Here is a 22,173-nt window from a genome sequence, read left to right on the forward strand (position 1 = left end):
AGAACCTTCTCTGCATTTTCTCTGTGAAATCCTCTTCTTAGGCTTCGGCGTTGGCACAAGGGGCTGGAGGACACGTGTTGCACAAGGGAGACCCGGGTATCATGCCCTCACCACACAGTGCTCAGGAGCACTGAACCAGGCCCACCCGCGGGGGGACAAAGCCATACGACAAAAACAGCCGAGTGAAAGGGTGTTGGACGTGCTGAGCTTCCCTGCTCTCTGCCCCTCTGAGCTCGGACAGGGAACCAAGACTGATCCAGTTCCCTGGGCATGGCTGGCCACACGGAGGGGGACCTTCCAGGCTGTGCTCAGGGCTTAAGGGAGCTCTGCGTTCTCTACTCCTGGGCGGGGAGAAGGTTTCTCTCCGGAATGAGGTGCCCAGCGTTGCAGATCTGCGGCCAGGCAGCTGCCAAGGCTGCGGGTAACCTGAGCCTTCACGGGGCCTTGGCCTGTGCACAGAAGGCGGCCAGGTAGGCTGGCCCTCCCCGCCGGGCCTCCCAGACAAAGGCAGGAAGTGGGAATAACGAGCCTCTGCGGAAAGCACCTTAATCCCCAGAGCCTCTGTCCGAGGACTGGCCAGGGCGATGACCCTTTGGGAAGGCCAGAGAGCGGTATCAGCCCGAGCCCTGGAGCTACACGGGGCCTGAGCCCAGAAGGAGGATGAGCCGGCCGCTGCCTGGGGACTTGCCCTGTTTTTTTTTTTTCCCAAGTTTTCATTTTTCCTTTCTGTTGCGTGTTCGTGCGTGGAGAGGCAGCGCGCCCCAGCCCGTGGATTCCCGACGGGAAAAGGCTCCGCGCCCGCCCTTTGCCGGGAAGGTCTGGGGAGGCCGAGGCAAAGTTCAAAGGATGCGCCAGGGTCTCACCAGCCCTGGCTGGGTGCCGCTGCCCGGGCCTCCCGCCCCCCACCCCCACCCCTGGACCCGCCTCCAGGTCCCCGGAGGGGCCCCTCGCCATCTGCGCCGCGCAGGTGTGCCGCCCCCCGCCCACCCCAACCTGGGGGCTGCGAGCACTGGGCCCCCCGTGGCCCCCTGCGCGCCCGGCGGGCAGCTGCGCCCCGCGCTGCCATCTGTGCGCGCCCGGCAGCCCGGGGAGGGGCCGCGGGGACGCGCCCTGGGCGCGCCCCATTCAGCCGCTGCCAAGACCTAATTGATGAGAAATGGCCCCGAGCAGGTGCGAACCTGTCTCCCCAGGCGGCGGGGCGGCTGCTTAGCGGGGCTAGCAGCTGTCGAGGGGGGTCATTACCGAGGAGGCTTCCCGGGGGGCATTCCAGCTCAGGAGAGAGGGGGGATGGAGAGAGAGAGAGCGTGCGCGCAGGAGGGTAAGGGGGAGGGGACCCCAAGGCCCCTTTGTTGCTCCTTCCTGCCTGCCTGGGCTCCTGTGACTCCGTTGACTGCAGGAGCTGGAGGGGGGGAGTAGCGGCCCCCATCCCCAGCCCCGGCCCCACCAACCATCAAGTGGAATCTGCGCCAGGGTCCCCCTGAGCCGTCAACCTTGTTTTGTTTCTCCGATTATAAATGCAGAAGCGCTGTGGCAGGGGTTTCCAGCTCTTTGGACATGAACCCTCGCCCCCCTCAAATAGGAGGCAAGGTGTAGCTAAGCACGGTCCACGGTGCTCTCGGTGCATTCCCTCTGGTGGGCCCCGGGAGCCTGCATTCAGGGCGTCTGAACAGGCCTCCTCCCAGGCTTCCGGTAGGACCAAGGGGAGAAACCCATTTAGATGCAATTTTCCATGGGGGACTGGGGCCAATGCGGTGCCCACTTTTTATTTAAATTTTTATTAGTGAAACACCATGCGGTACAGTTGTAGACTTACAAATTTTGGTGCTTGGGTTTCAGTTATATAATGACCAAGTACCCATCCCTTCACCAGTGCCCATTTTCCACTTGCTGTTAGAAAAGATGAAGTCATGAAATTGACATACAAGCGGTGCCCACTTTTATTCCTTACCCATGAAACACCTCACTGCACTGCCCCAGAGCCAGGTGGAACAGAAAGATCCACCCCTGTCCTCAGTGTCAGGCTGGGTTGGATGCTCCCTGCAGGACGCTAGAAGCTGCAGCCGCACCCAGCTTTTGTCTGAGCGGCTGTCAGCGAACCCAGGGCCTTCCTCCTGCAACAAGGCCGAGTGACACCCTAGCCCCCAAATGATCTTTTCAAATCGAAGCATCAGATTTTGCCCCCCGCCCCCAGTGCTGAGAGCTCCACTATTTCCCTATCCTCTAAGAATGGACCTGTGGTCCCCAGACTGGCCTCTGGGTCCACAGGGTCATCTCCATCCTCTGGTTCCCTGGAACCTTCTGGCCCTGCCCCCACGTGCCCTGCCTCCACAGTGAGGTGCCCTGGGCCCCCGGGGAAGCAGCAGTGAACCAGAGATCACTTCCCTTCCCCCTCACCACTGGGCCCCAGAAATCCACACTCTGAGATTTTTTTCGGCTGTGTGCATCGCTGTCCACTGCCTCTACTGCTGCCCAGCGGGGCCGTTCCTGACCCGCTCTCTAAACTCAAGATCGCGCGAAACCCCCATTCATTGTACTGACTTGATTCTTCCCCCAAACACTCATCGCTGCATCCTCTCCCTTTTCTGGGCAGGGGCTAGTTCTCTGGTATTAGGCTCAACGCTGGACCACATTTCCCAGCATCCCTGCAAACTTTCCATTGAGTTGTTTTTCATTTTTTTTTGTTTCAGGACCACACCCGGTGGTTCTCAGGGGTTACTCCTGGCTCTGTGCTCAGGAATCACTCCTAACAGGACTCGCAGGAACATATGTGGTGCAGAGGATCAAACCCGGGTCTGCCACGTGCAAGGCAAGCTCCCTGCCCGCTCTAGTATCACTCTGGCCCCATGATTGATTTTGTTGGTGTTGTTTAGTTTGTTTGGGGGCCACACCTGATGGTGCTTGGTGGTTACTCCTGGCATCACTCCCAGCAGTGCTTGAGGGACCATATGGAGTGCTGGAGATCAAACCTGGATCGGCTGCATGCAAGGCAAACGCCTTACCCACTGTCCTATCGCTCTGACCCCCATGATTGGGTCTGGTCAACAGAGTGCAGAAGGAGTGGTGACGCTCACCTTCCGGCCCGAGTCATAAAACCACCCATCCTTCCCCCCAGGCCCCAGAACTGAGAGAGAAATGGGTGTCTGTGGCTTGGGGTCACACCCCGCCCCATGCGACTGTCTCTGGTAATCTATTCTGACAGCCTATACAGCCCATACAGCATGCCACGCTATCAATCACAGAAGCCTCCCTCTAGAAATTTTGTTCAGGGGTGCTCAGAGGTGACTCCTGGCTCTGTGCTCAGAAGCAACTCCTGGCAGTGCTCGGGGGCACATCAGCAGTGCCGGGGATTGAACCTGGGCTTCCTGCATGCAATGCTTGGGCTCCGCCTGTCGAACCATCACTCCAGCTCTCTTAAAAGAAATTAAAAAAAAATCGACGGGGGATACTAGAGAGATCATTCAATGCATTACCACGTGTTCTGCATGTGGAGACCCAGTTTGATTCCTGGTATCATGTCCAGTCCCCAGAGTAGCTTAAAGTGGGAGTAGCCTTGAACACTGAACGCTTCATTTGTTGCAGTCCACAAATAAAACAAAAAAAGTCAACGTTCTCCTTCGCTCCCTTTTTCCTACCTACGACTCCATCCTCGTGCCTGCTTTTGTGTTGGGCACCTTGTCTTCTTCAAGGGGGCTCCACAGACCCCACTCCCCATCTGCTTCACCCCATCCCCCTCCCGCCACCCCAGCCCTCCACTCAGGCCGGCTTTCCCGGGGGGGGGGGGGGGGGATGAGAGTTAAACGTAGAAAGAAAAGATGTATAATTGATGAGGCTCCGAGCGCGGCGCGGCTGAAGAGGCCAATTAATTATTAAATACAGACGCAATGGGGAGAAATTTCATTATGGGGCCATTTAATTAAATGATAGGCTGGGGGCGGGGGCGGGGGTAGGGGGAGGTTCCAGGATGGGATTTCCAAAGCTCGCGTTTCGGGGTTGGGTTCTGGACCAAGGCGGAGCGCGTGGTCCAAAGGGAAGGACTCTTATCCCTGAGCATGCGCGCGGGCACATCACCCTGCTGCCTCGCCCCACCCCACCCCCTCGCCGCACCCATCCCCTTCCCCATCTTCCCTCCCTCCATCCCGCTCTTCCTCCTTTTCTTTCCCCTCTCCTCCAGCCTCTCAACCCTCCTTCATCATTTTGAATATGGTCACTGAGCATCTTCCAGGAAACGCCTCTCCACGTGGGTGCTGGAAAGCGGAGGGTGGAAAAATTTCCTTCCCGCAGGTGTGGCTTTGGGTGAGCCGCAAAGCAGGATGGGGAGACACCACCCAGACAAGCCTCGAATCCTTGATGCCTAGTGGGGAGCAAACTGGCCTCTGCACCTGTCAGGCAACAGGGGAGACCCCACTTCCCCCAGCCCCTCCACGCAGCGTTAATTGCAGAAACAGCTGAGAAACTTACAGTGTCCTTGGGAGTTCGCACTGTGTGGCCCGGTCGTCCCCTTCCCCCTTACCTGCCTCCCAGCCATCAGAGCTGCTCTCAAGCCCAGCTTGCCGGGGGTCCACCCAGGAAGCCCGTCTCCAAGTGACTTGCTTGCAGACACTGAGACCACCACCACTCCCAATTTTCTTTTCTTTTTCTTTTCTTTTTTTTTTTTTTGCATCACACCGAGCAATGCACAGGGGTTCCTTCTGGCTCTGCACTCAGGAATTACTCCTGGCGGTGCTCAGGGGACCATATGGGATGCTGGGAATCGAACCCGGTTCAGCGGCATTAAAGGCAAACGCCCTACTCGCTGTGCTATCTCTCTGCCCCCTGAGTCCCTTCTTAAGGAACCTGCGGCTGCTGTGTAGAGACCGTGGGGTGGTGCCTGCTGTCCCCTTGGGGAAGGGACCGGGCCTCGGGAGTCCTGATGGACAGTCCTGATGGACAGGCCACAGCAGATGGGACAGAAGAGGAAGTAAGGTGAGCCCCAAGGTTGTGGGAGCAGGGGTTGGGTGCGGGGCCTTCAGCAGTTTTGGGGTGCAAGCAGAATCAAGAAACCCTTGTGCAGGACCGAGTGATAGTACAGCAGGTAGGTGCTTGCCTTGCATACAGCTGACTTGGGTTCGATTCTTGGCATCCCTTATGGCTCCCTGAGCCTGACAGGAGTGATCCCTTATCACAGTTCAAGAAGTACCCCTAAGCATCGCCGGTGTCCCCTGCAAAAAAAATTAAGAAATTGGGGGTATGGTGCCGCCAGCAGGTCAATCTGTACCTGTGAGGCGGGTGCATCAGCAGCCTGATGGCGCCTTCAGACTTCCAGATACCCCAAAATTGCTGCTGTGCCTTTGGCCAGACCCCAAAAACTTGGGGCAAAGTTTACCAAGAAAGTAAACAGCCAAAAGTTAGGTATGTGGGAGACACACTCACAAACCACCTCCGGTTCAGCTATATAATTGGAGGCATGGCCTCTCTGGTTCCTGATCGAACTGCTTAATGGTCATGATCCCAGAGACTCAGAAACAAATCTCGAAACCCAACGGCTTTTGTCAGAAATGCATCCAGTCCCTGCAGTGGGTTACTGGCGCTGGGTCACCCCAGGTGGGAATAGGTTTCATGCTTTGGCCTGTTCCTCCTGGCGGCCCAGTGGCCGTCATCCTCCAAAGGCCACTGGACAGTCAGGTTTGGGCGCACAGTGATGACACACGTGGGGCCTCACGGGATGGGGGTGGAACCAGCCCTTTCCTCCCGGCCCCAACGAGACCCCGAGTCACCGCCCATGAACGGCCTCTCTGGCTCTTGATCAACCTGCTTAATGGCCATGATCCCAGAGACTCAGGAACAAATCTCGGAACCCAGAAGGTTTTGGCAGAAATCCCTCCAGATTTAAGTGTTAAAATTTCAGAATTTCAAAATCGCATGGCAACTACAGCAGTCACGCAACATCATATGTTATTCATAACCAGCAATAGAAAACAAATCGTCTACTCTTGCCTTTCCAGCAGATCTGAGTGTTGGGGTAAGGTAAAGGTAAGGTAAAGGCCCTCCCGTTGATCGTCGATTTGCTCGAGCGGACCCAGTAACGTCTCCATTGGAGACTTTGTTGTTACTGTGTCTGGCATATCGAATACTCTCGGTAAAATCCCAAATAATAATGGTGGGTCTGGTGTCAAAATATTGAATGTAATCAAAGTAGAGAGAGAGAGAGAGTAATGTGGAAATCATCTGTCACACAGGTTGGGGGAGGGTTTGGGATGGGGGCATACTGGGGTTTTTGGTGATGGAGAATGGGCACTGGTGAAGGTATGGGTGTTTCATTGTATGAGCGAGACTTAAACCCAAAAGCTTTGCAACTGCTCTCACGGCCATTCAATAAATAAAATTATAAAAAATGAAAAAAAAAGTAAGGTGGAGTTCATCCCCAATTCAATCAGCTAATCAGTGGCTAAATAAACAGCAGTACTCCTACATAAAAAGAAAAAAATGAAGAAAAAACCTGTTTGCTTCGGCTATGCTCCGAGTGGGGGTGTCATGCCCACATCCCCCATGGTCTCCTGCATCTTCACCCAGGTGTGTCCCCCAGCAAAACCTTGAAGTTGGTCCAGCAAATCGTTTCTGGGGAGAAACTGACGTGGTCAGGTGCACAGACTCCGTGAGCGATGGGAGAGACACACTGGGAGTGACAGGCAGAACCAGACCAGAAAATCCCCATTTCTAACCAGATACATTCAGTGTCTGGTTTTGGCCTCCGCTCCGAGGAGGCGCACAGCTGTCCGGCGTTTGTGGGCCAGTCCGGCTGCTTCTCCCCACCTGCCTCCCGGGGGTCAGGTCTCCTGCTGAACTCGGATGTGGGGGCTGCCCGGAGCCGCTCAGTGTTGCAGGACTGGCCAGAGATGAGTGCGGGAGAAGGAGCCTCAGTAAGCTGTGGCAGAGGGAAGCTCAGGACCAGCTCAGCCGACCAGAGAGACACAGACAGAGACAGAGAGACAGACAGAAAGAGACAGAAGAGACAGAGAGACACAGAGAAAGAAGAGAAAGAAAGTAAAGGAAGGAAGGAGGGAGGGAGGGAGGGAAAGGGAAGGAAAGAAAGGAAAGAAAGAGAGAGAGGAAGGAAGGAAGGAAGGAAGGAAGGAAGGAAGGAAGGAAGGAAGGAAAGAAGGGAGGGAGGGAGGGAGGGAAGGAGGAGGGGAAGGGAAGGGAAGGGAAGGGAAGGGAAGGGAAGGGAAGGGGAGGGAAGAAAGAGAGAGAGGAAGGAAGGAAGGAAGGAAGGAAGGGAGGGAGGGAGGGAGGGAGGGAGGGAGGGAGGGAGGGAGGGAGGGAGGGAGGGGAAGGGAAGGGACAGGAAGGGAAAGGAAGGGAAGGGAAGGGAAGAAAGGAAAGAAAGAGAGAGAGGAAGAAGGAAGGAAGGAAAGAAGGAAGGAAGGAAGGAAGGAAGGAAGAGAGGGAGGGAGGGAGGGAGGGAGGGAGGGGAAGGGAAGGGACAGGAAGGGAAGGGAAGGGAAGGGAAGAAAGGAAAGAAAGAGAGAGGAAGAAGGAAGGAAGGAAAGAAGGAAGGAAGGGAGGGAGGGAGGGGGGAGGGCAGGAGGCGAGGGAGGGAGAGAGGGAAGGGAGAGAGGGAGGAAGGAGATTTGCTTCTCCTTGGATTGCTGAATGTGATACTTGGTATCATGGCAGCAACATCAGCACCAGGAGGGGACACCCACGATATACAGAAGCCACAGACTCTGAGTTCTGGCACTGCATAAGGGCTGAGCCAGCCCCGAGATGACAGCGTGTCTCCACCTTGGCATGGTTGCTATTTTGGAGATACAGATTTGTCTCTGTGGGGGCTGGCCTGTTATAGCAGAAAAGCCCCCAGCATCCCAATCTCCTCCTACTCTGAGCCAGTAGCACTCCATCCCGGGAATGACAAGGAGGAGGAGGAGGAGGGGAAGGGGAGGAGAAGAAAGAGGAGGATAAGGAGGAAAAGGAGGAGGAGAAGGAAAAGAAGGAGGAGGAAGAGGAGGAGGAGGGGGGGCAGGGGGAGGAGAAGGAAGAGGAGAAGGAGGTGAAGGAGAAGGAGGAGAAGGAAAAGAAGGAGGAGGAAGAGGAGGAGGAGAATGAGAAGGAGGAGGAGGAGGAAGAGGAGGAGGAGGAGGAGGAGGAGGAGGAGGAGGAGGAGGAAGAGGTCATCCTAGACCTTGAAGTTCCTGGGACACACCCGCAGTGGCCGGGGTTTACTCCTGGAGTGGTACTCAGGTACTCAGGAATCACTCTGGCCATCACTAGAAACCTTATGCCAAGGCACTGCCAGGGTCTGGAACACACAATCTGCTGCTGGCTTGAAATTTGGTCCTTGTGGCCTCAGCTGGAGTCAGACACAGCCCAGGTCTTCGTGTGGCCCAGAGGAGCGGAGACAGTCACTCACTCAAGCATTTACCGTGCATGTACTCAGACAGGCTGGCAGACACCAGGTTTATGCCATGTCTTGGGAACGGGGGCATCGTGGAGACAGAGGGGCCCTGTCCTGCTCCGTGGGCTCCAGGCATTTCCCTGAGGCAGACATAGCGCATGCAACCAATCAGGGGGTGACCCCAGCACAGGGGGCCGAGGTGGTGGCCAGGGAAAAGGGGTTCTTTCCAGTTCTTTCTGGTTCCTTCCAGTTCCCAAGGGAGCCTCTCTGACAAGGGATCATTTGAGTCACTGGGCTGAGCGTCGAGTCACTGGCCAACAGGGGAGGCTTTTGTGAGAGAAGCAAACTGGGGAGGGAAAAAGCAAAAACTTTTCCCCCCCGACATGTTTGTTGGAGATGTCAAGGGGCTCCCCAGGGGAGAGGTGCACGGCCCGGGGCTTGGGGGGCAACAAGAGCATCCTCCCTGCAGAAATCGCCCTCCTTCCTCTGAGCACCCGCCAGGCTGTTCCCTGTGTCTGTGATGCTGTTCCTCTAAGTGACCCCTCAGTCACATGGCCCCATCACAGGAAGCCCTCCACCCGGCCTCCGCTCTTTGCTTTACCAAGGGGATTGGGGCTCCCTGTTCCCCACCTCTCCTGAGCCACAGGAGAGATGCAGCAGTGTTGTTTGGGGACGACCGTGTCTTGCTGGTCCTTTCCAGCCCTGTTGCCATGGCAACCCTGTCTCAATGGCAGGCGGCAGCTTGGGGCTGGATGAATTTGTGTCCTTCATTGGTTCCCTCTCCTGATGCACCCTCTCAGTACCCCGTGCCCCGTATCCACTTGTCCTGACCCCAGGACACCCCTTCCAGCTGCCAGCCAGCTCGCCCTCGGGGGGTTTCTCTGAGGTGCAGACCTGCTCGATCACCCCCACCTCATCTTGGCAGCCTCTGGGAGGAAGACCCCGTTGCCAGCCTGGTGTGATTCCAGGCACCACGGGCTGCCTTCCTGCCTGACAGCATGTCCCAAACACACCCGCCTGACCTCCAGCTCTTCTCTGGGTCTGCTTCAGATAGACACAATCTCAGACCCTTCTTGGGGCTCCCTCCTAAGGCATTGACATGGCCCCCTGCCATCTGGGTGGACAGTCGGCCAATAGGAGTGAACCCCGAAAAAGCCGATGTCAGGGAGAGGAAGGCAACCCGGGCTGAGGGGGGCAGGGAAGGTTCTCTGAAGGGGACCTCTGACCTCCATTGCCACAGGCAGGCAGACGTGGGGCGAAGGCTGCTGATGCACAAACTGGAGTCAGAGAAGCCGGCAGGTTCGAGGAGAGAAGGGGCGAGTGTGAGGGAGCCCCGTGATCAAAGCAAAAGAGGAAGGAAAGGGAGTCTGGCAGCCGGAATTAATGAATGAATGTAGGGTGAATGGATGGTGATGACGGTGATGGACGGATGGATGGATGTATGGATAAAGGAGGGATGGAGGGAGGGAGGGAGGGAGGGAGGGAGGGAGGGAGGGAGGGAGGACTATAGCTGGCTGGCTGGATGATGACGGTGGTGGATGGAGAGAGGGGTGAGTAATGATGAGGGTGATGGTGGATGGAGAGAGGGAGGGGTGGATAGATGAATGGATGGATGGATAGATGGTTAGCTGAGTGGGTGGATGAATGAATAATGAATGGAGGGAGGGATAGGGGAGAGATAGATTGGTAGCTGGCTGCCTGGATGGATGGATGGATGGATGGATGGATGGATGGATGGATGGATGGACGGACGGATGGGCAGAAGCCAGGGCACTGTGGAGAGTGGAGACTGACCATCTGGGGAGATCTGTCTCATCCCTGAAGGCAGCGGGGAGCTTCTGTCTAAACCAGCAGCGTCACCTGTCAGAGAGATTGCAGCTGCAGCAGGAACAAGGCCGCTTCCTTTCATAACTGTCTGGAGTGGGAGCGGAGGAAGGGGGCCAGACAAGGTGGGGGGAGAGGGAGCCCCCACCTCCCGCCCACGGGGCCTCCGACTCTGACAGCATCTGTCACCAGGAAATCACTTGTAATTGCCCCGAGGGAGAAAACTCTGGCTGGGGAAGCACTTGGGCCCCGCCTGGGGGGAGCGGCCATGGCTCGGCTGCCGGCTGCCGGCTGTCACGGTCCCCTGCCTAGGGGAGGGGGGAGCCACGCCTGGGGGTGGGAGATGTCCACAGGTGGCGTTCCCGCCCCCCCCCCCAGCAGGATGGAGTGTGACAGGAGGGAAGGGCATGGAGAGAAGGGTGGGTTTTGGGGCATTGCTGTCCCCTGCTGGACGAAGGTCTGTGGACATGAGCTCCCTGCAGGAACCCTGGCGTTTCACCCTGCAGCACCCAGGACAGGCAGGCTACTGGCCCAGGAGAGACAGTCCACTGGGCCCGGGAGAGACAGTCCACTGGGCCCGGGAGAGACAGTCCACTGGGCCCGGGAGAGACGGTCCACTGCGCCCAGGAGAGACGGTCCAGTGGGTCCAGGAGAGACAGCCCGCTGGGCCCGGGAGAGATGGTCCGCTGGGCCCGGGAGAGACAGCCCACTGACATCAAGTAATAGTCTGCTGCCTCCCACCAGGTCTGCCCAGACACTCCCCAGTGGCCAGGAACTCAGAGGAGGTGGCCTAGTCGTGCTCAGGGCATGTCACTGTGAATCTGGGATTGTACAAGGCACCAAGGTGAGAATGGAGAAAGGGCAGGGAGGGCACTGGCCCTGCATGTGGTAGACCCCTACAGGTGTGAGCCCCGAGCACAAAGTCAGTGAGCATAGAGCCAGGAGTGATCCCCGAGCACAGAGCCAGGAGTGATCCCCGAGCACAGAGCCAGGAGTGAGCCCCGAGCACAGAGCCAGGAGTGAGCCCTGGTGTGTCCCAGCGCCCACCCCCATAAGAGGCAGCTACTCAATTGAGATGCACTAAACCAGGAATTCATTTGGGACTTTCACGGGGGCAGAGAGGTGTTTTTTTTTTTTATTGTGGTAAAAAAAGACACAAACTCGCCCCTCTGGCCGTTGCTAGATGGACAGCTGGTTGTTCCGCCACATGTCGCCATTTCCGGAATGCTTCACGCCCGTTCGGCAGCTCCGAGCATCCTGGCCATGGGCACGCTCCTCCTCTGCGAGCGTCCAGGCTGCTGGGCCGGCTGGTGGCCTCACACTGGTGGCTGCGGGTGCTGACAGCGTCTCCTCCTGACACCCCCTCCCGGGCCGGTTTCCCGTGGGAAATGCCAAGCCGGTCGATTCCAGCCCCACTGTGGATCGGACCCTGCACAGGAAGAGAGAAGCTAATGTCCCCTGCCAGGAGCCCGGGACCCTCTTGCCTGGCCTGTCTGGTTCGGGCAAGGCAGGTTTCTAGGGAACAACTGTCTCTCCAGATCTGCAATCCCCCCAGGAATGGCAGCAGGAGGGTCTCCCCACACCTTCCGGAGGAGGAGCCGAGGTGGGTTCTCACCAGAGACAGGGGCTGCAGGCACCTCTCAGTGAAATTTACTTTTACGGGACCAGAAACGTAGTACAGTGGGTCAAGGGCACTTGCCTGGGATCCCGGCACCCCCTAAGTTCCCCCGAGCCCCATCAGGAGTGAGTCCTGAGCACTGCCAGGTATGGACCCCAAGCAAAAAAAAAATCATTAGAAAACTTATTAGTTGTTTTGATTTGGGGGCCACACCCAGCTATCCTGACAGGCTCAGGGGACCCTAGGGGGTGCTGGGAATATTGCTCCAGCCCCCTATAAATTGATTCTTCTTTTTTTTTATATATAGGAAAGCAGTGTAAGGGACCGGGGCTCTCTGCAGAAGGGGCGTCCAGGCAGAAGGCTGCAGATGTGAGTGGCCAGGGTCTCTCCTGCTGGAGCAGAGGCCTTGGTTCAGGCCAGTCAGTGTCCTTTGGGTCTCTGCTGAGGTTGGGAGGGGGCCGGAGGCTGAGTGAAGGCCTGGCCACGCTCTCGCCTCCCTGCAGAGACAGGAAGGGCCCGTTGACCGCCTGGGAAGACCCGGCCCAGCCTGCATGAAGAACTTCTAACCCCCAGGATTACAGTCCCCTGGACCTGCCAATTGGCTCTTCAGCTTAAGCTTATTATTATTATTATTATTATTATTATCATTAGTAGTAGTAGTAGTAGTAGTCTCCTGCCCCCGCGCCTGGCTGTCCTCACCGGGGCCCCTTGGAGGGGGGAGGGTTGAGTTTCTCTCCCCCTCCCCCACCCCGAGCAGAGCCCCAGCAACTGAGGACCTCCGGAGCCAGCCACGGCCATGCTGGGCTGGCTGGGATCACTCTCCACACGTCTGGACGGGCCTCATGCATGAAAGAACTGGCAGAGGAACCCAGGAATGTGGGTCCCAGGGCTGAGGTCTCCAAGCCTACTCGGACTGGGACTGGGCCTTCTCCAACCAGACCCCCCATCTTCCAGTAGGTAGGGGTCACACCCACCAGCTGCCACCAGCGCCAGGTTGGTCCCATCAACGGCCAAGACACAGAGACTATAAAACCCAGCTCCCGCAAATGCGGCCACGCAATCTCTTATTATCTTATTTTTCCTTTGGAGAACCCGGCAGGCTACCAAAAGTATCCTGCCCGCACGGCAGAGTCTGACAAACTTTTCGTGTCGTACTCAATATGCCAAATGCCAGTAACAATGATGGGTCTCATCCTCCTAATCCTAAAAGAGCATTGAAATGGCTCTTTTAAAATCTCAGGGCTAGGAAGAAGGAAATGTTACTGGTGCCTGCTCAAGGAAATTGACGAACAACAGGATGATCGTGATCGTGATCGTGGTTATTATCATTATTATTATTGTCACTTATGATCCAAGAGTGGACTGGAGTGATAGCACAGCAGGTAGGGCATTTGCCTTGCATGCCTTGCATGCCAACCTGAGTTCGATTCCTCCGCCCCTCTCAGAGAGCCCAGCAAGCTACTCGCCGGTATCTTGCCCACACGGCAAAACCTGGCAAGCTACCTGTGACGTATTCAGTATGCCAAACACAGTAACGACAAGTCTCACAATGGAGACGTTACTGGGCCCGCTTGAACAAATCGATGAACAACGGGAGGACAGTGACAGTGACAGTGATGATTTAAGAGGGTTAAGCTGGCCCAAGGTCTCAGCTCAGGGAAGGAGCCGGAGCAAGCTGACCTCCAAACTCCCCTCCAGCCAAACATTTGAGAAACTCTCCTTCCAGAACATGACAACTAAGAGACGTATGTAACCTGGCATGGCGAGCCAAGCCTGTGGGCATATTATACGGTGGCCAGTCCTCCAGTCCACTGTGGGCTGCCTGTCCTCCACTCTCCCTTCCCAGCCAGTTCTGATCCCCAACAGGGATTGCAGGGAGAACAAGGGTGATTGCAGGAGACCCTGGAAAGGGAACACTAAAGCAGAGCCAGGAAAAGGTGAGGGAGGGAGTTCTGTGGGTTTCTATAAGAGCAGGGAGAAGGGCATGTGCAAAGGGCCTGCGGCAGGTGTCAGCCTGCGGTGTGCAAAGGGTCTGGTGTCACTGGAGGAGGGTGAGGGAGGGAAGAGATAGCCAAAGACTGCTCAGGGTCAAGCAGACATTTGAACATCATTGTAATAGTTCCATGATGCCAGGGCAAGTCGGGGGCTGGGGACGAGGATCCTGATCGGAAGGACTGCTTCTCGGGGGACCTGCAGGAGAGCAGGTGAGAGAAAGATCCTGCCACGGATGGTGGAGAGGCAGCTCAGAGCAGTGATGAACAGGATCAGCCACGGAAACCTCGCTGCTTTCATTCTTCCCAGAGTTTGTTTTTCCCGTCTTCGCCTTAACAGGGATGGGAAGATTCAGCCCCCTCCCAGGGGGCTACGGTTTGCAGGGACCCCTGGGTTGTCCCGGGTTCTGCCAAGTTCCCCGCAGTCTCACCTCTCAGAAACCCCCGCATCCGACCTTCCCTGGGAGGAGGGTCTTGGCAGAGGGGATGGGTCCAGGATCTGGAGATGCTGTTTCTCAGGGTTCGAGCCAGCCCTGGCGCCTGTCACTCCCGCTCAGAGGAAGTGGTGGTCAGAGTTGGTAGGAAGGCTCTGTGGAGTCAGGGGCAAGGCTGGGGGACAGACAGACAGACAGACAGGGACAACGAGAGACCAGAGGGTGGGCTGGCTGCCTGGCTGACCCCCTTGAGGGCTGTGAGGGAAGAAAGGGGCGGGTCTGTGGGTGCCCTGCTGGGGCAAGCCTTGAAGGTTCTGACGGGTTGGGGAAGTTCTTCCCCCATTCTCAGTTTGCTCACCTATAAAATGGGGTGCCTCTCATTTGTGGAATATAAAATAACATGAGATTGATGCCCAAGGACAGTAGACACAAGGGCCAGGAATATTGCTCCCCAGTTGGAAGCCTGCCTCATGAGCTGGGGTAGAGAAAGGACCACTAAGACAACAGTGGTTGGAGGGATCTTTCGGGCTGGGCGATGTGTGCTGATAAAGTAGATAAAGGACCAAACAGGATGACCTCTCAGTATCTGTATTGCAAACCATAATGCCCAAGAGTAGAGGGAGGGTACGGGGAAAATTGTCTGCCATAAAGGCAAGGGGGTAGAGTTGAAAAGGCGGGGGAGGGGGGGATACTGGGGACATTGGTGGTGGAGAATGTGCACTGGTGGAGGGATGGATGTTTGATCATTGCATGACTGAAACTCAAATAGGAAAGCTTATAACTGTATCTCACAGTGATTCAATAAAAAAATTAATAAAATAAAATGGGGTGCCCCCCACCACAGCACTTTATTCAACAAAGACATGTGGCTGAACTTTATCCGTGCACCCTGCTGGGACCACCGCTGCCTCCATGAAGTTGCCCACCCAGAAGAAGAAAGAAGATCAATAAGAGATCAATAAGACGTGGAAAGTCCTGAGCAAGGGTGCATGCTAGTGCAGGCGGGGATGGGGGTGGAAAGTTCCAGAAGTGACCCGTGAACCAGGACAGGGAGGATGGAGGATTCCTGAATGCAGAAGGAAAGTCTAGCAAGTGCAAAGGCCCTGGGGCCGGAGCGTGGCCTGAGTATGTGCTGGGGACCAGCAGGGAGGGAGGAGCGGAGGGAGAGGAAGAGAGACGGCCGAAGGCTCCTTGGTCCCTCCAGGCTGGATTCCTGCTTCCCTCTGGCTGATCCCGCCAAAGGTGGATCCTGCAAGTCAGAGGAAACCAACCCAGACCCAAGCTCTCAGGGGGGGGACCCATAGGGGTCCTGAGGGCTCTGACTGTCGCTCCTCTAGTCCTTCATCCCAGCCCCTAAGCAGTGGTCACTGTGGCTGAGGGAAGGTCACCCTGGAAGGGGCTGGGGGTGGGCCCAGTTAGCCCAGTGGGAGTGGCCATCCCCTCTGTCCCTCAGAGTACCTCCCTCCCTGTGTGGGGACAGGATGAGAAGGACATGGTCATCTGGGCCCCCAGCATGCTCAGGGCACCCCCTTCCCTGACCCCTGGCATGCCGAGGTACCGAGGCTCAGGGCTCTGGCATCCGTCTGTCCATCAGGCTGTGGTCAGCTTTGGCTCTCAGCTCAGCCTCTGCCGGGCCCATGACTCTGGGCCTTCGGGTGGCCGGGACACTGCAGCTTCCCAGAGGGGCCCATTTCTGAGTCTACGACAGGGCGGTCGGGGCTGGGAGGGGGGTGTCCACTCTCCCAAAACCCGTGTCCCCCAGGAGTGTAACAGACGCGTCCCCCCGACTCTGTGCCACTGGGTCATATGTGCCCTGAGAACGCGCCACAGTGCAACCAGCCAGTAAATATCGACGGGACCCGGGAAGTGCCAGAGACTGAGCAGCTGCGGACGTGACCATGTCCCCAGGTGGACCTCGATGACCTGCGGGGGTGGGGGGTAGGGAGAAGAGAAAAGCAAGAGCAGGAAATGCCCCATCCGAACAGAAAGGGAGAGGGGTGAGGGGCCAAGGACAGGGGTGAGGAGGGAAGAGGCAGCCAGCCTAGATGGCCCTGAAGAGCCTCTCAGTGTAGACGTGTGATGTCCTGGGAAGGGAGTTTCGCTCGCACATTGACCAGACCAGCCACGAGGATGCAAATGCAAGGCCCCTTTACTGCCAGCTCGAGCTAGGGTCCAAGTCTCATCCAACGCAGTTGAGTCTTGACAAGGACCCCCCCCCCCCCCGACTCCTCTGAATTCTGAGCAGTTTATATAGGGTTTGGTGACATAACAGCATTTTTTTTTAATGTAGGAGTACTGCTATTTATTCAGTCACTCATTAGCTGATTGAATTGGGCATGAACTCCACCTTACCTTTTTTTGTTTTCATTTTTTATAATTTTATTTATTGAATCACCGTGAAAGCAGTTACAAAGCTTTCGGGTCTAAGTCTCGGTCATACAATGAAACACTCGTACCTTCACCAGTGCCCATTCTCCACCCCCAACAACCCCAGTATACCCCTATCTCACACCCTCCCCCTACCTGTGGGGTAGATGATTTCCACATTTCTCTCTCTCTACTTTGATCACATTCAATTTCTTTTTTGATTTTTGGGTCACATCCAGCGATGCTCAGGGGTTACTCCTGACTGCACTCAGGAATCACTCCTGGCAGTGCTCAGAGGACCATATGGGATGCTGGGAATCAAACCTGGGTTGGCCGTGTGCAAGGCAGACGTGCTACCCGCTGTGCTATCGCTCCAGCCCCACATTCAATATTTTGACACCAGACCCACCATTATTATTTGGGATTTTACCCCAACACTCAGATCTGCATAACAAGCATTTTTCTAGGAACTGGCAATCTGTTTCCAGTTCTGGGCCCTGTCTGGTTCTGTGACTCCAGGGACCCACACTGTGTTTCCAATTCTTGGTCCCTGTGGGATCCTGTGAGTCCACTCCCTAGGCCCTCTCTGCTTGGCTGGGTGTCACTGCCCAAACCCCTATTATAGGACGTTCCCATGGGTTGGTGTATCTTCCCAGGGTGATAATTGTATTCTGAGAAGTCGGGACTTTCTGATGGGGAAAATCGAGACTTAGGCCTGCTGAGCTTTGGTCTCAAAGTGGCGCCTGTCATGGCTCCTCTTCTGCCTCACAGACAGCAGGAGACAAACCGGGGGAGACTCCCCTGAGGTGGGACCGGTCAGCCGAAGGCTGTGGGCAAGATGGACCTTGTCCCCTGAAGAAGTGGCCGGTGTGGAGGGAGAGGCATGAGGGAGCGCGGGGGGGCAGTGAGGCACTCAAGCGTTTGGGGGCTCTGGAACAGGGACCCGCACATACTCTCCTCAGCAGTGACCCTCGCTGGCCTCCATGCCCAGCATGTCCTCCTCCCGGTCTCCGGCTCTGCCCCCGAGCCCCAGGCCCTCCTGCTCCACCTTCTGTCCCTTTGGACCTGACCACCCCCCCAAACCCCAGCCCTTGCCCCTCCTTCTGTCTCTCTTTTCTTTCTGCACGGTTCAGCCCCTTTGACCCAGCTCACCGGAAGTCACCCCTGCTCCAGCCCAGGGGGCATTTCCTGGGGTTGGGCAAGACACCCAACAGGAAGGGGCTGGCGGGGCTGAAGCTATAGCACAACGGGTAGGGCATTTGCCTTGCATGCAGCTGACCCGGGTTCGATTCCCAGCATCCCATAGCGTCCCCTGAGCACTGCCAGGCATAATTCCTGATTGCATGAGCCAGGAGTAAACCCTGAGCATCCCTGGGTGTGACCCAAAAAGCACTGTCCTACAGCACTGTCCTCCCATTGTTCACTGATTTGCTCGAGTCGGCCCAGTAACGTCTCCATCGTGAGACTTGTTGTTACTGGGTTTGGCATATTGAATATGTCACGGGTAGCTTGCCAGGCTTTGCCGTGCAGGCAAGATACTCTCAGTAGCTTGCCAGGTTCTCCGAGAGGAGAGGAGGAATCGAACCCAGCTCGGCTGGGCTGGCGGCTTGCAAGGCAAACGCCCTACTGCTGTGCTATTGCTCTGACCCAAAAAGAAGAAGAAGAAGAAGAAGAGGAAGAGGAAGAAGAAGAAGAAGAAGAAGAAGAAGAAGAAGAAGAAGAAGAAGAAGAAGAAGAAGAAGAAGAAGAAGAAGAAGAAGAAGAAGAAGAAGGCGGCTGGTGAGACCCCCAAGACCAAGGGGGCTGGGCCGGCAAGTGGAGCAAAGCCGGGCTGGGGTTCCCCAAACCTCCCCACGCAGAGAGAAGGGGTGCTGGAATTGCCTCTCCGGGTTTCAAACCTGCCCCCCGCCTCCCTCCAGGGCTGTGTCCCTCCTCCTTCAGGCCCAGACGGCAGCCGGGGGCCATCTGGAGCTTATTAGGACAGCCCTGATCCCACACGGGGATGTTTTGACTGGATCCCAGGCTGGGATTTCTCCTACATTAACTGTGTTTAGTTTCCAATAAAGATCCTGAAGTCAAGATTGTAGCCCAGCCCCTGCCCAGGGGAGAGACATGCTGGAAGCCAGCCTCACTGACCTGGAGACCCTTGGCCTTCCAAGGAAGGTGGTGGAAGCTTCCAGACTTCGTCGGTCACCTATGGACAGTGAGAAGGCTGCGCTCAACCCTCTAATGACACACAGTCTCTGCTTTGGCTCTTCAACACCGAACCTGAAACACAAATGCAGCCTCAGACCACATATAAGCAAACACACATGGTTGGGTTTCAATAAAACTTTATTTGTAAACATAAGCAGTGGGCCACAGTTTTCCCACCTCTCCCTTCCCTGCTCTGTGGTTTTCCAAGGTTCGAATAGCTCTTAGTACATGATCAGTAGCTATTGGTTGATTTGATAAATAAGCCTTGCTAATTACTAGCTGGGTGGCCTGGAGTGTGTCATTTCCTCATGCTCAGCCTTGGGTCCTCATTTGGGAACTGGGATAACCGGACCTGGGCCAGAGTGGTAGTACAGTGGGGAGGGCATTTGCTTTACACACTGCCAACCTGGGTTCAATCCCCAGCATCCCGTAGGGTCCCCCGAGCACTGCCAGGAGTGATCCCTGAGTGCAGAGTCAGAAGTAAGCCCTGAGCATCACTGGGAGTGGCCCCAAAAACAAAACAAAAACACACAAATAAAAATGGACCAGGTGGGCCGGGATCCAATGGGAAACCCAAGAACAAGAATCACAGAGAACCACAGATCACCTCTACCGTGTTTCTGCCTTTAAACAGTTGCAGGTTTGTAATAGAAGTACAAAGCGGCCATCGTGTTTGGTCCATAGTCTACTTTCAGCACGCATGTACCATCCCAAGTGAACCCTTCAACCATCAGCAAGCAGGATACTGGGAACATTGGTGGTAGAGAATGGGCACTGGGGGAGGGATGGGTACTTGAACATTGTGTGACTGAAATGTAAATACGCAAGTTTGTAAGTCTGTAACTGTATCTCACGGTGATTCATTAAAATTAAAAAGAAAATCCCAAAAAAAAGAGATGTGGAGTGGGGGGAGAGGTGGGAAGGGGGTAAGGTGTTTGCCTCGCATGAGGCTGCCTCAAGATAGATTCCCCAGCACCACAAAGGGTCCCCTGAACACTGTCAGAAGTGATCCCTCAGCACCGCCAGGCGTGTGAGTCCCCCCAAACAAAAGGTGCGTGGGGGGAACATGCATTCTGTGGGTGAATTTCTATGCTTTTTTTCCCTTTTCTTTTGCTTTTTGGGTCACACCTGGCGATGCTCAGGGGTGACTCCTGGCTCTGCATTCAGGAATTACTGCTGGTGGTGCTCGGGGGACCCTATGGGATGCTGGGAACCGAACCCGGGTCAGTCAAGTGCAAGGTAAATGCCCTACCCGCTGTGCTATCACTCCAGCTCCTGATATTTTTTTCTTGATCCCCTTCGTTGACACAACTTCATACCATTCTCCCTCCATCCTAAAGGGTATGGATTATGAACCAGGGTTTCCTGACCATCATTCCCACTGGCCTGGCCACCGGCCCTTCCCACCCACCCCTAGTCTGTCCTCCACAGTGATGAACTCTCGGGTCTTCAGGGACAGGCAACAGAAACATCTGGTTTCACCATCAAGAACTTGACTGGCTTTTTGCTTGGCCCATGCTGCGGGCGGGAGGGGTAAGAGTCGTGGTCTTCGTACTGCTCGAAGCTCCGCAGCCTCCCACAAGATGAGAAGTGGCATGAGAAACAGTTCAAGAAGGCGCCTTTGGGCACAGCCCTGGAGGCCACCCCTCTCTGGGGCGCTTTCCATGCAAAGCGGATTGTGCGGGACAAAGTTGGCATTGAGGCCCAACAGCCAAATCTTATTGTTAGGAAGAGCATCTGAGTTCAGCTAATCAAGAACGGGGGAAAAAAATCACAGCCTTTGTACCTTGCTAACGGCTGCTGGATTTTTTTTTTCTTTTTGGGTCACACCCAGAGATGCTCAGGGTTACTCCTGGCTCTGCACTCAGGAATCACCCCTGGCGGTGCTCAGGGGACCCTATGGGATGCTGGGAATCGAACCTGGGTCGGCCGCGTGCAAGGCAAACGCCCTACCTGCTGTGCTATTGCTCCAGCCTCTAGAGCGAGAATTTTAACTCGTCTTTTTGACACTGAATTCTTGTTCCTAATGTGCTGATTTATCTAAATTGGTGTCTTAACTATTAAAGTCCTTTTTATTTTTTTTAATTTTTTTTTTTTGGCTTTTTGCATCACACCTGGCGATGCTCAGGGGTTACTCCTGGCTCTGCACTCAGAAATTACTCCTGGCGGTGCTCGGGGGACCCTATGGAATACTGGGAACCGAACTCAGGTTGGCCGCGTGCAAGGCAAACGCCCTACCTGCTGTGCTATTGCTCCAGCCTCTAGAGCTAGAATTTTAACTCATCTTTTTGACACTGAATTCTTGTTCCTAATGTGCTGATTTATCTAAATTGGTGTCTTAACTATTAAAGTCCTTTTTATTTAAAAAAAATTTTTTTTGGCATTTTGGATCACACCTAGCGATGCTCAGGGGTTCCTCCTGGCTCTGCACTCAGGAATTACTCCTTGCGATGCTCGGGGGACCCTATGGGATGCTGGGAATCGAATCTGGGTCGGCCGCATGCAAGGCAAACGCCCTCCCCACTGTGCTATTGCTCCAGTCCCCTGGCCACTGGATTTTACTGAGGAAAACGATGACGTTCTGGTTGCTGAGGTGGCTGCACAGGGCATGCTGTTGGTGACGTTCCCGGAGTCCCTTTTTAGGTTGTCAAGGTAGCCAATGTGTCTCTCTTGGCCTTATCCAAAGGCAAGAAGGGAAGAGCAAGACTGTCAGTTTTGATGATGAAAGCACAGTAGTAAGAGATTTTCATATACTCGGGAAAGGAAACAGAACACGTAGCAGCTTATGAAACTGAAAAGGCCGCCCCTCACAATTCCAGCAGGTTCCAGGGAGACCCGTGAAGGCATTTCCCGGCCTCTGAGCTCGTACCTGTCCTCTCGGATGCTTTGACCAAGGAGAAGGAGAAGGAACAGGTGTGGCTTTGCTGCTCACCTGTGTGAGGACCATCAAGGCACAGGCGACGGGGCCGAGAGGCCACTGAGGACTCTGGCCATGCGTGGGGCGGGTCTCCCAGCAGCACTGTCGGAAGCCTGGACTCAGAAGACAGTGTCGGTCATGGGATGGCAGCGAGAAGCGAGGGGACGGCGGGGCCAGCGTGCTCGGAGAAACCCTAGACGAGTGCGGGGCTATTATGATTCCTGGAATTGATTAGCAGTGGACACGGTTTCAGCGCCCGCACAGAGACGCTGCCGGAGCCCAGAGGACTCTGGGAAATGTCTGGGCCAGGGTGAAGCCAGGGGCGCTGAGCAGACAGGGGCGGCAGGTCCTGCAGGACTCCTGAGAGAGCCTGGGGATCGGGCGTCAGCCCAGACCTGCACTGGACGCTTCTCGAGACGGAAGCTGAGTGCCCTGGTGTGTCACACTGAGGGATG

General features: G+C 55.8%; 1 pseudogene; it reads left to right on the forward strand.

Annotated features, from left to right (window-relative positions):
• Positions 1-369: 369 nt before the first annotated feature.
• LOC130017705 (40S ribosomal protein S23-like) lies at positions 370-21,537 on the forward strand (annotated as a pseudogene).
• The last annotated feature ends 636 nt before the right edge of the window (positions 21,538-22,173 follow it).

Source organism: Sorex fumeus, unplaced genomic scaffold (assembly GCF_029834395.1).
Source record: "Sorex fumeus unplaced genomic scaffold, SorFum_2.1 ptg000213l, whole genome shotgun sequence".
Taxonomy (NCBI): Eukaryota; Metazoa; Chordata; class Mammalia; order Eulipotyphla; family Soricidae; genus Sorex; species Sorex fumeus.